General features: G+C 40.3%; 1 long non-coding RNA gene across 1 annotated transcript in view; it reads left to right on the top strand.

Moving 5' to 3' along the window:
- The first annotated feature begins 2,258 nt into the window (after positions 1–2,258).
- LOC122693319 overlaps positions 2,259–13,934 on the top strand; it is a 93,455-nt gene continuing 81,779 nt past the window's right edge. The window contains exon 1 of the long non-coding RNA XR_006340868.1: positions 2,259–2,344. This is a non-coding gene — a long non-coding RNA (uncharacterized LOC122693319). The remainder of the gene's footprint in view (positions 2,345–13,934) is intronic.

Raw genomic sequence — 13,934 nt, 5'->3', positions numbered from 1 at the left:
ATATTATTTGCTTTATAGAGTCATAAGGAATATTCTTGATCCAAGTGGCAATGGAAGGCAGTAATGATGAGCCATACACTGTGGAAGGCTGCACCTAACTTGCGAATTATTTCTCTTCATATGAGTTTTGGAGAATAGATATCTTTGAAGTATATATTGTCACCTACTAATAAAATTCAAAACAAGTCATAGCAAAAGAGTTGCTTTATGTATTTCATGAAAATTATTAGGATTAAAAAGAAAGGCAGAGTATTTAATTCATGATAGTCAACAGGGGTTATTTTTATTTATTAAATTCAATTTTATTATTTCTGTTATTGATGTAAAACTTACAGATAGTGAAAGTCAAATGATACAGAAAACATGCATAAAGAAGCAGCATCACATATCCTTTCTGAGTTACGTATCCTTTCTACCCCTTGTAGACACAATGATTTTCTCAATGTGTGAATTAATGGTTCTCTGTGTATCTCCATAATACTAAGTCATTTTTAATACTAGCATTTCTTGAAATATGAGTGCTAGGTAACATTTTTGTTACTACTTTCTATAATAGATAAAACTATTTTTTAGAAAAAATAGATAAAACTCTTTTATAATAGATAAAACTAAAATAGAACACATATAGTTCAAGTCATCTCTTTCACTTTAATGTCAGGTTATATAAGCTGACTTTAGTCATTTTTATAATCAAATAATATTCTGGAAACTTTATCTCATGAATTCATGCTTTTGTTTACTCAGCATATAAACATTCATATATAAAAAAACCAGAGCAAAATTATATATATTCATAAACATCATATTGCTGTTCAGTCGCTAAGTTGTATCCAACTCTTTGTGACCCCACGCCAGGCTGACCCCACTGCAGCATGCCAGGCTTTCCTGTCCTTCACTGTCCCTCGGAGTTTGCCCAAACTAATGTCTGTTGAGTCGGTGATGTCATCCAACCATCTCATTCTCTGTCGCCTCCTTCTCTTCCTGTTCTCAATCTTTCCCAGCTTCAGGGTCTTTTCCAAAGAGTAGGGTCTTTTCCAATGAGTCAGTTCTTTGCATCAGGTGGTCAAACGATTGGAGCTTCAGCTCCAGCATCAGTCGTTCCAATGAATATTCAGGGTTGAATATTCCATATTTCCTTTAGGATTGACTGGTTGGCTCTCCTTGCAGTCCAAGGGACTCTCAAGAGTCTTCTCCAGCACCATAGTTCAAAAGCATCAATTCTTTGTTGCTCAGCTTACTTTATGGTCCAACTCTCACATACATACATGACTACTGGAAAAACCATAGCTTTGACTATATGGGCCTTTGTTGGCAAAGTGATGTCTCTTCTTTTTAATAGACTTTCCAGGAAGGCTGGAGAAGGGATAGGCTACCCACTCCAGTATTCTTGGGCTTCCTTTGTGGCTCAGCTGGTAAAGAATTTGCTTGCAAGGCAGGAGACCTGGGTTCAATCTCCAGTTTGGGAAGATCTCCTGGAGAAGGGAAGGGCTACCCACTCCAGTATGCTGGCCTGGAGAATTCCATGGACTATACAGTTCATGGGGTTGCAAAGAGTCGGAATGAGTGACTTTCACTTACTCCAGGTTTGTCATAGCTTTCCTTTCCAAGGAGCAAAAATTTCGTGGCTGCAGTCATGATCCACGGTGATATAGGCTTAGATAATATATTTTATATACATTCTATTTCTGTTTACATACTTGAGGTTGAATTATCTTAATTGCCAGCATCATATTTCTGGATATACGGATATGTGTAAAGTATTGGCAGGTGGTAAAGAATGCACCTGCCAATGCATGAGAGGCAAGATTCACAGGTTCATTCCCTGGGTCTTTAAGTCCCCTGGAGAAGGAAATGGCAGCCCACATCAGTATGCTTGCTTGGAAAATTCTATACACACTGAAGTCTGGTGGGCTACAGTGACATGAGTGAGCAAGCGTGGATGCACGCCCACTTACACACACACACACACATCTTTCTTAAAATTGCCATATTTTCTTAAATAACCAGAATAGTATTTTTATATTTGAGAAAATGATTTTTTATATAATTCCTAGTTCATATTTAAATGTGTTCAATTGCCATCAACTTTAGATTTCTTTTTTCTTTCTTCTTTTTTAAAATATGGCCAGCCTGCAGGCCCTCCCAGCTCAAAGGCGTGGCATTTAGGAGCAGCACCCGGTTGGCCAGGAAGCTGTGGAAGGCGGTGCTTCTGTAGCTTTGTCAGCAGCCCGACTGCGCATGCCCAGCACCTGAGCTCACTTGCTTCCAGCCCAAGGCGGTCCCGCGGTTCGCCTGCCTGGCCTTAAATGCCTCTTTCGGTATCTCCTTACGCCCGTTTCATAAGGTAAGAATATTAGCACACCTTCTTCCTTCCCCCTCTTTTACTAACTTTTTCTCTCCTGCCATCTACTCTTTTAGAGTGCAAGTTAAAGAGAAATTATGGTAAAGAAACAGCCGCATGGGGCAAATGAAGGTCTGTAGCCAACTCTTGTCCCAGGTCCAATTTGGAAACGGGCTGAGGTTCATTTTAAGTCTGTCATCTTGGGAGAAGTGGCTCGGGGTCACACATGGAGGAGGAAGGTCGTAGGATTGGGCAGAATGGGTGGTTGAAGAGCCAGGCTGGGCAGAATGGGTGGTTGAAGAGCCAGGCTGGGCAGAATGGGTGGTTGAAGAGCCAGGCACTTCCAGTGAAATCACAGGCCTCAGCTGGGCCTTCTAGGACCACGAGCCGGCCGGACGCGCCCAGGTGCTGTTCATCGTGGTGGTGAGGCGCTGCGGGAAAAGGCGGGACTTGCCGCCCAGCTTGTTCTGTTACCGCAGGCTCGCTGGGTGTGTTCGCGGCTGTGCACTCAGGCCGTGGCAGCTTCCTGAGGCTGTGAGAAATTTCTGGAAGCCACTCAACTGAAAACTCAGAAGCCAAGGCCGTTGGAAGGCCAGGGCAAATGCCTGGGGTCCTGGGGGTGGTCTGCGCCGTAGATCGCAGCAACTGCCATGTCACGAGCTGAGCTGAATTGGAGAGAGCTGTGAAATGGTGAAGCCAAAAGGAAGGTAACGGTGGAGCCCTTAATTGAGTAAACACAAATATGAGGCTAAACAGGGGAAAATGTCACTTCTCCAAATCTTCCATTTTCCCGCATGGGACAAGGAGGGGGTGGAGTCAGCATCTTATAAAGTGTCTTCAGGGCCCCTGCCCCCGTAAGGCCTCAGCTGAGCTCTTCTCCGCCAGGGCGGCCTTCACATGGAGGAACTGAATGCAGGGAAGAAAAAGACATGGGTGGCCAGGGTGACTGGTCTGTCCTTGATTGTTACTCCCTTTAGAGCCCTGGATTCCTTGACCAGTGTCTTAAGTCTGGTGTGGGGAGTGTGGCTCCGCCGCTCCCCCTTCCCCCACACACAGTGGCATGAGTTTTTGTCCAACAGCCAGACTCCTCACACTGCAGCTCATTCTCCACTGTTACCAACACTAAACCTCTGCCTCTCCAGTTTTGCAGTCTATTGGAAGATTCAGGTGACTGGGTCTGAATTAATCTTTTGGCCTCTATGGAGGCTGGCCCAAGAAAATTGATGTGTTTCTCAGCTGTGGGTGAGGCAAAATGTTTGGAGTCCATTGTCAGGGAATCTTTTGAAGATCACAAAGGGTGCAGCTCTTGAGAAAAATGTGACTTTCAGAACTCTGGGGACTGGCGTGGGAAGGTTTAACGTCAGCCCCATGGATGTCCTTGATGTTCTAAATACTTTAGCTAGGGGCTGCCACTGCAGCCTTATAACTGGTCCACTGGTGGATAGATGGCTATTCCTTTTCACTTGGGGGACTGTGTGTAGTATTCTGGAGACTGTAAGATTCAGTGCTTATAGAACACGTGACAGTCACAGTAAAGATGCTGGAAGAGACTGATAATTTGAACAGAAAAAAATGAATTATAACAGTTAAGAAAATCCTGATACTTTGCCACACATTAATACACTCACACACACATATAGTTAAGCAAGGAAAACAAATCTGAATTCTGAATAACGGTGAAATATTCCTCTTATATATCAATAGTTAGATGGTAGGATTGTCTTTTGAGGCCTAAATTAGTGACCTGGAAAACAAATTGGAAGAAATTTTTTTAAGTGTATGTTAACAGTATAAAAAGAGGGAGAAGCTCACGTGTGATACATTTATATTAATTTTAAGGAAGAAAATGAGCATAGAATACAAGCAATGAATAAATAAAATAGACCTGTGTGTTCAGACAAAAAGAGCGTATCAAAACCCAGGGAGTAATGAGAGACTCGAAACACAGCTGGTTCTAGGCATTTAATTTGTATTTGTGTATTATAATATATGTCCTAATGCACTGTCATGAGAGCATGGGGGAATATGTATGAATACACCAGGTTATGAACAGGTTAAGTTAATAATGTAGCAGAGGTGGGGGTGGATTATATGGGTGAGGATGAGGGGGAGAGGCAAAAGAGAGAGCCAGCCTAATAAGAAAAAAAGAATGGGGCTGCCTCTAAATAATCTCGATTAACATGCTTTGCCTATTAAAATTAGCATTAATCTTCATCATTTATCTCAGTTGTTTTCAATTAAGTTGGTTAATTTTAAAAAATGCCTGTGGAATAATATTTTTGCCAAAGACATAAAAACAGTCATTAAAAGCTCAACTTTTAGAGCCAACCTCACTACATTAAAATCTTGATCCAGCACTTACTAAGGAGTATAACTTTGAACAAAGTACATATACTCTCTGTTCTTTAGTTTCTTTACCTGTAAAATATGAAATAGGACCTGCTTCCTAGGACTATATTGAGAATCAAATGATTCACAACATGAAAAGATCATAGAATAGTAGTGTCTGGTTAATAGTTTTCCATAAATGAGAGTTGCTATTATTATTGCAGTTGTTTTTACATATCCAATGTCAGAACTGTTGTGCCACTGAAAACAGACCTTTCGTAGTATGGCAATGTTTTTGTTTTGCTCTGTTTCAGTGTGCTTCAAAATAGTTGCTTGGCTTTGTTACACAGTGTGTAAGTTATGTTTTGGAGCTTATAATTTCTTTTTATGTGTTTGGAAAAGCAAGAAAATGCTTTCTTTCAGTGTCACAACAAATGCTAGCTTCCTTATTCGGTTTATATATGGGATGAAGATTTTGAGCACATTCTCAAATTCCACTAACAGAGAATTCTCATCTGGAGTCTTTTATTACAAGGACTGCAGAATATCTCTCATACCTGCAGGATTCTTCCCTCTTTCCTTCCTCCTTTCCCTCCCTCTCACCTTCTTTCCCCTACCTCTCTGTTTTCTTTTCTCCTTTCTCTTCCTTTCATCTTTTCATCTTGAGAAAAGTTCTCAAATTTCATTTATCTCCCTGTTTTTCATCATCATTTTTCTGAAGTATGTCTTTTCAAGATTGAGCTCAGTGATAGAATTTGATTACATCATGTCTGTATGATACAAAATGATTTCATTTGCAAACTAGCTGGATGCTGGTCTGAATTAGATTGAATATCATTTTTTTCTGAAAACTTTAATATCATCACTTCTTGTTTTATAACATCACGAGTCATCAGTGGGAAGTCTTGGGGAGGTCTAATTCTTTGCTTTGTAGGAGGCCTGTTTTCAGAAATTTCCAAAGAATGTTACTAGGTCCCCCCCACCTTTTTAAAAAATGAGTCCTGCTTGATGCTGCATGAACATTCTCTGTGTGATAGCTACGTAGCTCTGTGATTTGCTTATGATCTTCTACTCCTGAGCTAATTCTCATCTTTTTGTTCTCTCTTTCCCTTAATACTACTCGTGACATATTGGACCGGCACAGCTAATCTTTTTGTCGTGTATTTTCTCCTTTTATTTTTATTATAATTTTAAAGAAATTGAAATATAACACATAGCCCCAAAAGGTACAGACATAAGGGTAAGGCACAGTAATTATTACAAAGTGAACACACAGGGAAATAAATAGCACAAGCTCCCGTCACATTTCTTCCCCAAAATTATGATCCCTACTCCCCATTGGTAACTATTGTTATAACTTTATATTATATCAAATAATGTAATTTATCTGTACCTGTGTTTGAAATAGATATGTAAGTTAAAATCAAGTAGTGTGTGTTCTTTGCATCTGACCTCTTTTCCTAAACATACTTGTGACATTGTTACAGATTAAGTGTAGATGTAGTTTTAAAATTTTTTCAGTATTATGTCAGTTAAATAGATATACCACAGTTTATCCATTCTGTCATCAAAATTTTGTGTCTGTGTGTAAGTGCTGGGAATGATGATGCTACATTTTTCCTGGTGCCAAAGCACATACATTTTATTTGGATATATATCAAGGAGTTGAATTTCTGTCTGATAGGTTATGTATATGTTCAAACATATATGCCAAACAGTATATAATGCCACACATTAATTCCAGAGTGTTTGTACAGATATCCAGATCTTCTTGACCTGTGATAGGGTTATATTCTGATATACCCATCATAAACTGAAACTATAAGTCAAAAATACATTTAATACCCTGACCTTAGCCTCACCTATCATAAATGTTCTTAGAACACTTATATTAGCCTACAGTTGGGCAGAATCATCTAGCACAAGACCCGTTTTGTAACAGAATGTCAAATATACCATGTGATTTATTGAATACTCTACTGAAAGTTATAAAAGGAATGGTTGTATCGGTACTGAATGGTTATGAGTGTCTTGGTTGTGTGCCCTCATAATTGTGTGGCTACCTGGGAGTTTTTGTTGCCCAGCATCAGGAGTGGGTATTGTACTGCGCATGACTAGCCCAGGAAGAGATCAAAATTAAAATTCTTTGTAAGGTTTCTACTGAATCACATCTCTTTGATGCTTTTGTAAAGTAAAAAAACCTTAATTAAGCCATCATAAATCAGAGACTGTCCATATATTCCCTCTAGTAGTGCGTTGGATTACCTGCTCTTCTGTATGTTTAAACACTTGAAATTGGGGTCTGTGTAATGCTAAGTTTTAATTTTCATTTCCCTGTCTACTAATAAAATTGAGCAGTTTTCTATACATTTATTGGTCATTTGATGACTAACTCATTTGCATTTCAAGAAACATTGAATACTTTTTTTTCAGAGTCAACTGCTATGTATTGAGTCGACCCTTTTTCACTTGTATAAGTATCTCCCATCTACAGCTTTCCCTTTCATACTCTTAATGGTATATTTTGATGAAAATGAATTATGTATAACATATTCAAATTTATCAAGGCTTTCCTTCCTCTTTCGTTCTGATGAAACTTTTTTCTCTTTTCATATCATGAAAACATTCCATATTATTTTAGAAGCATTATTTACTTAACCACTTTACAGATCATCAAAATGTTTGTGCATGACATAAAGTATATATTTTGTTCTTATATGGATTGACTCATCCAATTGACAGATCACATTTTGGGAAAGATCTTCCTTTCTACACTGCTCTGTGGTACCACCTTTATGATAAATCCAATGTTTCCATAAGTATGGGTTTATTACTGGATCATCTTTTCAGTACCAGATGCTTCTGTCTTTAACTGTGCATCCGTGGTATATTATGTTGATCATTACAGTTTTATAAGGTCTTCATAATGTTACTATGTAAGTCCTTTTGTCTTACAGAGCTGCTTTTTTTTTTTTCTTGATCATCTGCATTGCATACATATTTTTATAAAAAGATTTTGCTTTTGGGGTTGCTCTGAATCTATAAAATACGTTGATGAGAACTAGAAACGCAAGTATATGAATATCCCTACATTTATTTAGACCCTTTGTAGACTTTCACAATCATTTTATAGTTTTCTATGTATACAGTTTTTGGTATATCTACTTGTAGGAATTTGATTTATTACTAGATGTTTTGAATCTGGATATTTGTATTTTTTAAATTAATGTATGTTCTACTCAACTGTTGTTAGTATAGAGAGATGAATTAATTTTAAATTACAGATCCAGTTACTTTTCTTGACACAGGGCATTTCAGTTTTTATGCCTATACTTGTGTCTACATTGTTAAATTTTCTCTTATTTTTCTGTTTATTTAGTCTAGGATTTTTTTGTTGTTGGCATAAAATTTGTTTAGTTTTTAACCATATTATGAATTTTTAAAGTTGATACAGTCCATAAAATATTCTCTCTCCCAGTAGTAACATTTGTAAATGTTTCTGTGTGAATCTTCCCATGAACTAATACATTTTACTTGCATTTAGTTATAATAGTTATTAGTTAACATAGACTGACTGTTGATCTCTATTGTACTCTAATTTCCTGTTTTACTATTTTATGCTCTTAATTTATTTTTTATGTGGTGAAAGAAACAGCAGTGTTTATTACAAGGTGCTACACAGGGAGAAGGGGCTTCCCTGGTGGCTCAGCTGGTAAAGAACCCATCTGTCAGTGCAGGAGACAGGCGAGATGTGGGTTTGTTCTCTGGCTGGGAAAGCTCCCCTGGAGAAGGAAATGGCAGCCCACTCCAGTATTCTTGCCTGAAAAATTGCAAGAGAGAGCAGCCTGACAGACTGTCGTCCTTGGGGTCACAAAGGCGCGACTGAGTGCACATGCACATACAGGGAGAATAGGGCGGCTCATACTTAAAACTCTGGACTTCTTCTCTTAATTGAAAAAGATATTTTCCAGGCAAGGCTTTATTGGGGCCCCTGCTTCAGAGTGGGGAGCAAGAACAAACAGGTTCCCTTGTTTGCTTGCTCCCTGGATCAGGGAGGGAGTCAGTCATGTTCCTTACGTGGGGTGAGGTTGGGATGGATGGGTCCAGGTGTCAGGCCGGAGGGGTAGCTTAGGTGGTTTGCGCACCTCTTAGGTGGTGGTGTGTGCAGAGGGCATGTGCAGTACTCTGCCTTTGCTCTGGGTTCTGAAGAAGTGGTAGTTGGGCTTTCTGGTCTTTTTGTGTCTTTTGTCTAGAATTTACCCTGAATGTGCATGCGTGCAGTTATTTTTGGTCCCATATAGTTTCTTTCCTATTCTGTTACTCAAGAAGAGGCATGTCCAGGTGCAAACATTGTAGCACTGCAGCAAAGGGTCCCAGGTCCCAAGCCTGTCTCTTTCCCCCCGGAGACTCATCACCCTTGTTTTTAAGGGGTTAGGGAGTCGAAGGTGTCTTCTTCCTGCTGAACAGACTGCAGACCCTTGCCTACCCTAAAGGTGTAGAATTCCCTTGCCAACTGTTGGAAGGAACTGTGGGGACCTGGGCCCCCTTCTGGGATGGGCTGATTTCCTTGGGCTGTCATGAGTCTTAGTTCAAACTCTTGGAGTCGAGAAGACGCAAACTTAACCAAAAGGCTAAACAAACAAGGGCCAAAAAGGAGAAAAGCAATAATAGCCTTTAAATGGTTCAGAAAGGATTCCTTTACTGTTGACCAGACAAAGGAGGCGACATCACCCCTGCCAAAATTATGACTCCATTCTGCCTGAGCATATATTTCATTAGTATTAACTTTTACATTTCCTGTTGCATTGATCCCAGTTGCAGCAGGAAGTATTAGTTATCACACAAACTCTACATTGTTCTCCCAAGAGGTACTCAGGAGCCAGACAATTATCAAGAACTATATCAGCAAAGGAAACAAGAGAGGTCCCAAGTGCCATTAATTCTTCAAATAGGAGCCAACCCACTACAACATTTTATTTATCTGTTGATGGTGTCTGTCTTTGGAATACGTATCTCAGATATTTTGCTGGATCACAGGTATGTTGTTCTTCTATTGTGACCTGTGAGGTATCTGGAGGTAAAAGCTTTAGTTTGGACCAATGTCAGCAATTAGATATGTCTTACAGTTTGACCACAGTAGATGTGGTTCAGTACAGTTCAGTTGCTCAGTCATGTCTGACTCTTTGCAACCGCATGGACTGCAGCAGGCCAGGCCTTACCTGTCCATCACCAACTCCCAGAGTTTACTCAGACTCATGTCCATTGAGTCGGTGATGCCATCCAACCATCTCATCCTCTGTCGTCTCCTTCTCCTCCTGCCTTCAATCTTGCCCAGCATCAGGGTCTTTTCCAGTGAATTAGTTCTTTGCATCACGTGGCCAAAGTATTGGAGTTTCAGCTTCAACATCAGTCCTTCCAATGAATATTCAGGACTTATTTCCTTTAGGATGGACTGGTTGGATCTCCTTGCAGTCCAAAGGACTCTCAAGAGTCTTCTAAGACACCACAGTTCAAAAGCATCAATTCTTTGGCACGCAGCTTTCTTTATAGTCCAACTCTCACATCCATACCTGACAACTGGAAAAATCATAGCCTTGACTAGATGGTCCTTTGTTGGCAAAGTAATGTCTCTGCTTTTTAATATGCTGTCTAGGTTTGTCATAACTTTCCTTCCAAGGAGTAAGCATCTTTTAATTTCATGACTGCAGTCACCATCTGCAGTGATTTTGGAGCCCAAAAAATTAAAGTCTGCCACTGTTTCCACTGTTTCAAAGGAGCAAGCTTCTTTTAATTTCATGGCTGCAGTTACCATCTGCAATGATTTTGGAGCCCTAAAAAATAAAGTCTGTCACTCTTTCCATTGCTTCCCCATCTATTTGCCATGAAGTGATGGGACCAGATGCTATGATCTTAGTTTTCTGAATGTTGAGTTTTAAGCCAACTTTTTCACTCTCCTCTTTCACTTTCATCAAGAGGCTCTTTTGTTCTTCTTCACTTTGTGCCATAACAGTACTCTTATCTGCATATCTGAGGTTATTGATATTTCTCCTGACAGTTTTGATGCCAGCTTATGTTTCATCCAGTCCAGCATTTCTCATGATGTACTCTGCATATAAGTTAAATAATTAGGATGACAATATACAGCCTTGACATACTCCTTTCCTGATTTGGAACCAGTCTATTGTTCCATGTCCAGTTCTGACTGTTGCTTCCTGACCTGCATACAGATTTCTCAGGTTGCAGGTCAGGTGTTCTCATATTCCCATCTTTTGAAGAATTTTCAGTTTGTTGTTATCCACACAAAGGCTTTGGCATAGTCAGTAAAGCAGAAGCAGATGTTTTTCTCAAGTCTCTTGCTTTTTCAATGATCCAGTGTATGTTGGCAATTTGATCTCTGGTGCCTCTGCCTTTTCTAAGTCCAGCTTGAACATCTGGAAGCTCACAGTTCACATATTGTTGAAGCCTTGCTTGGAGAATTTTGAACATTTCTTTGCTAGTTTGTGAGATGAGTGCAATTGTGCGGTATTTTGAGCATTTGTTGACATTGCCTTTCTTAGGGATTGGACCTTTTTCAGTCCTGTGGCCACTGCTGAGTTTTCCAAATTTGCTGGCATGTTGAGTGCAACACTTTCACAGCATTGTCTTTTAGGATTTGAAATAGCTCTACTGGAATTCCACCTCTATTTAGGAAGCGTAGTGGTGCTTCCTAAGGCCCTCTTGACTTTGCATTCCAGGATGTCTGGCTCTAGGTGAGTGATCACACCACTATGGTAATCTGGGTCATGAAGACCTTTTTTGTATAGTTCGTTTGTGTATTCTTGCCACCTCTTCTTAATATCTTCTGCTTCTGTTAGGTCCATACCATTTCTGTCCTTTATTGTGCCCATCTTTGCATGAAATGCTCCCTTGTTATATTTTATTTTCTTGAAGAGTCCTCTAGTCTTTCCCATTCTATTGTTTTCCTCTGTTTCTTTGCATTGATCACTGAGGACGGCTTTCTTTAAAATTACTTTATTGAGGTCCTTCCATTTTGGCAGTAGTTGGTCTTGGGGGTGGGATCCCTCTTTCTACCTTTTAAGAATTTGGTCCCCAGGATTTATTTATGAAGGAACTACTACTTCCTCTGTATTTTTAGTAGGAGCTGGCAGTACTTGTGGGCATAGTCCTGGATTGCCTTCTGAACTTGTTGTAGGTTAATAATAGATCTCAGGGCCTTGTCCATATATTCATCCAGTAGAACATCAATAGTAAGAAAAGGCCTCTCATAGTTCATTTCGATGGCTCAGTCTTGGAGCACTCGTTTGGAGGCTACTGGACCCTGAGGGGTGCAGTGGAAAGCAAGTTGGTCCGGGGTTATAAGTTTCTTGGCAGAGCTTTACTAGGTTTTCTTTAAAGATTCGTTTATTTTCTCCACCTTCACAGAAGGGATAGTAGAGGTGTGGGGTGCCCGGTGCTGTGCAGCTGGTAGTTTATCCCTCAGGTTGTTGTGAGTCCCTGTATGAGGGTTGGCCTCAAAAAAAAGGGCCCCATTATCACTCTAGAGGGACTTTGGAAGTCCAAACCAAGGAATTATTTCTTTTAAAAGGACTCAACAGACACCCATAGCCTTTTCAGATTTAATGGGGTAGGTTTCAACTTATCCGGTAAAAGTATCATGATAACAGAAGATCCTTATATCCTGTTTGTAGGGGAATTTGGGTGAAATCTGCCAGTCTTCCCCTGGATATGTCCCTTGGCATTGAATTGACCTGATTAATGAAGAGGGAGATTGGATGGATCTGTGGATGCATATTAATAAGTCATAGGCAAACATTACTTGTTTTACTGTTTTTTTAAGGCTCTTTCCTGAAAAAGACTTTTGCATCAAGTTCTGTAGTGTGTCCCTTTTCTAGTGAGTGGCATCATATAAGCTCTTAGTTTCCATTTTTGGGCCTCGAGGATTAAAACCTTACCTTCCTTTTTATACCAGCCTGTGCTTCCTTTCTCATAGCCTCATTTTCAGCATTTCCTTGTTCCTGTCGGGAATACTGGGGAAGACCAGGGAATTCAGGGAGGCCAACCATTAGAGCCATAGGTTCCTGGATTCAAGATGCATTGTTTAGGTTCCTGCATTTGAGATGCATGCTTTGCAGTTTGATCAGCTTTGCTGTTCCCTTGTCTCAAAAAATTTCCGTTCCTCTGATGGCCCCTACAGTGGATTACTGCTACCTGGGTTGGAAGCTGCACTGCTTCTAAAAGAGCCAGAGTCAAATCTTTATGTTTTATGGGGGATTTCTAGCAATTAACATTCTTCTTTCCAAATGACAGCATGAGCATGTAGCACATGCAAACCCCATTTTGAGTCAGTAAAAATACTTAATTTCTTATCCTTCCTTAATGGCAAAGCTCTCATTAATGCAGTTAGTTCAGTCTTCTGGGCTGATGTCTGGGGTGGCAGGGCCGTCGCTTCTGTGACCTTCATCTGGGCTAACAATGGCATACCCTTACCTTTTGGGTTCCCATTCTGCATAACTGCTTCCATAAGTAAGCCATTTGACCTTTGGGCTGTCAAGGGGCTCATCTAGAGGATCAGATTGTTGGACTAAGTTTATTCCAGGGTCTCAATACACCAATGCTGTAAGTATTCACTCTTGACCACTGGCAGCAGAATTTCTGCTTGTCATGCCTTTAAGGTAACTTAGACAGTGTCCATTAAGAGGGCCTGATATCTTACTAACCTTCCTCCAGTCAACCGTTTATATCCTTTGACTTCAGCACAGATTGTACGAGATGAAGAGTTAATACATCTAGAGGTTTCCCCAGAGTGAGCTTGGAAACTTCACCAACCCACAGGACTGTGGCTGTTGCTGCTCACGGGCAGCTTGGCCATCCTAGAGCCACTGAGGCCAGCTGTTTTGAAAAGTAAGCCACTGGTCTCTGAGTAGGTCCCAACTTTTGGATCAGGAGTCCTAGCGCTGTCCCAGACTTCTTGTGAACGTATAGGGTAAAGGACTTGTCCAAATTTGGAAGCCCCAGTGCTGGTGGTCTACTCAACTCAGTCTTTAAAGTCTCAGTCAAAGTCCCACTAGTGGTCCTTTTTCCATTGAAAGGCTTCCGTGTGTCTCCTCCTCATCTGTAAGGCCATAATTTGGAATTCAGATACAAAAGAAACGAGCCATCCCGAGAAAATCTTGGGGTTGCCTTTTTGTGATTGAGATGGTAATGTGCTAATTGCTGGGTTTTAATCTACGGTCAGGCCAGGGCTTATGCCTCTGGGGTCAAAACA

Source organism: Cervus elaphus, chromosome 5 (genome assembly GCF_910594005.1).
Source record: "Cervus elaphus chromosome 5, mCerEla1.1, whole genome shotgun sequence".
Taxonomy (NCBI): domain Eukaryota; kingdom Metazoa; phylum Chordata; class Mammalia; order Artiodactyla; family Cervidae; genus Cervus; species Cervus elaphus.
Note: the sequence above shows the minus strand (reverse complement) of the source record. Positions and strands in the feature narration are given on the sequence as shown.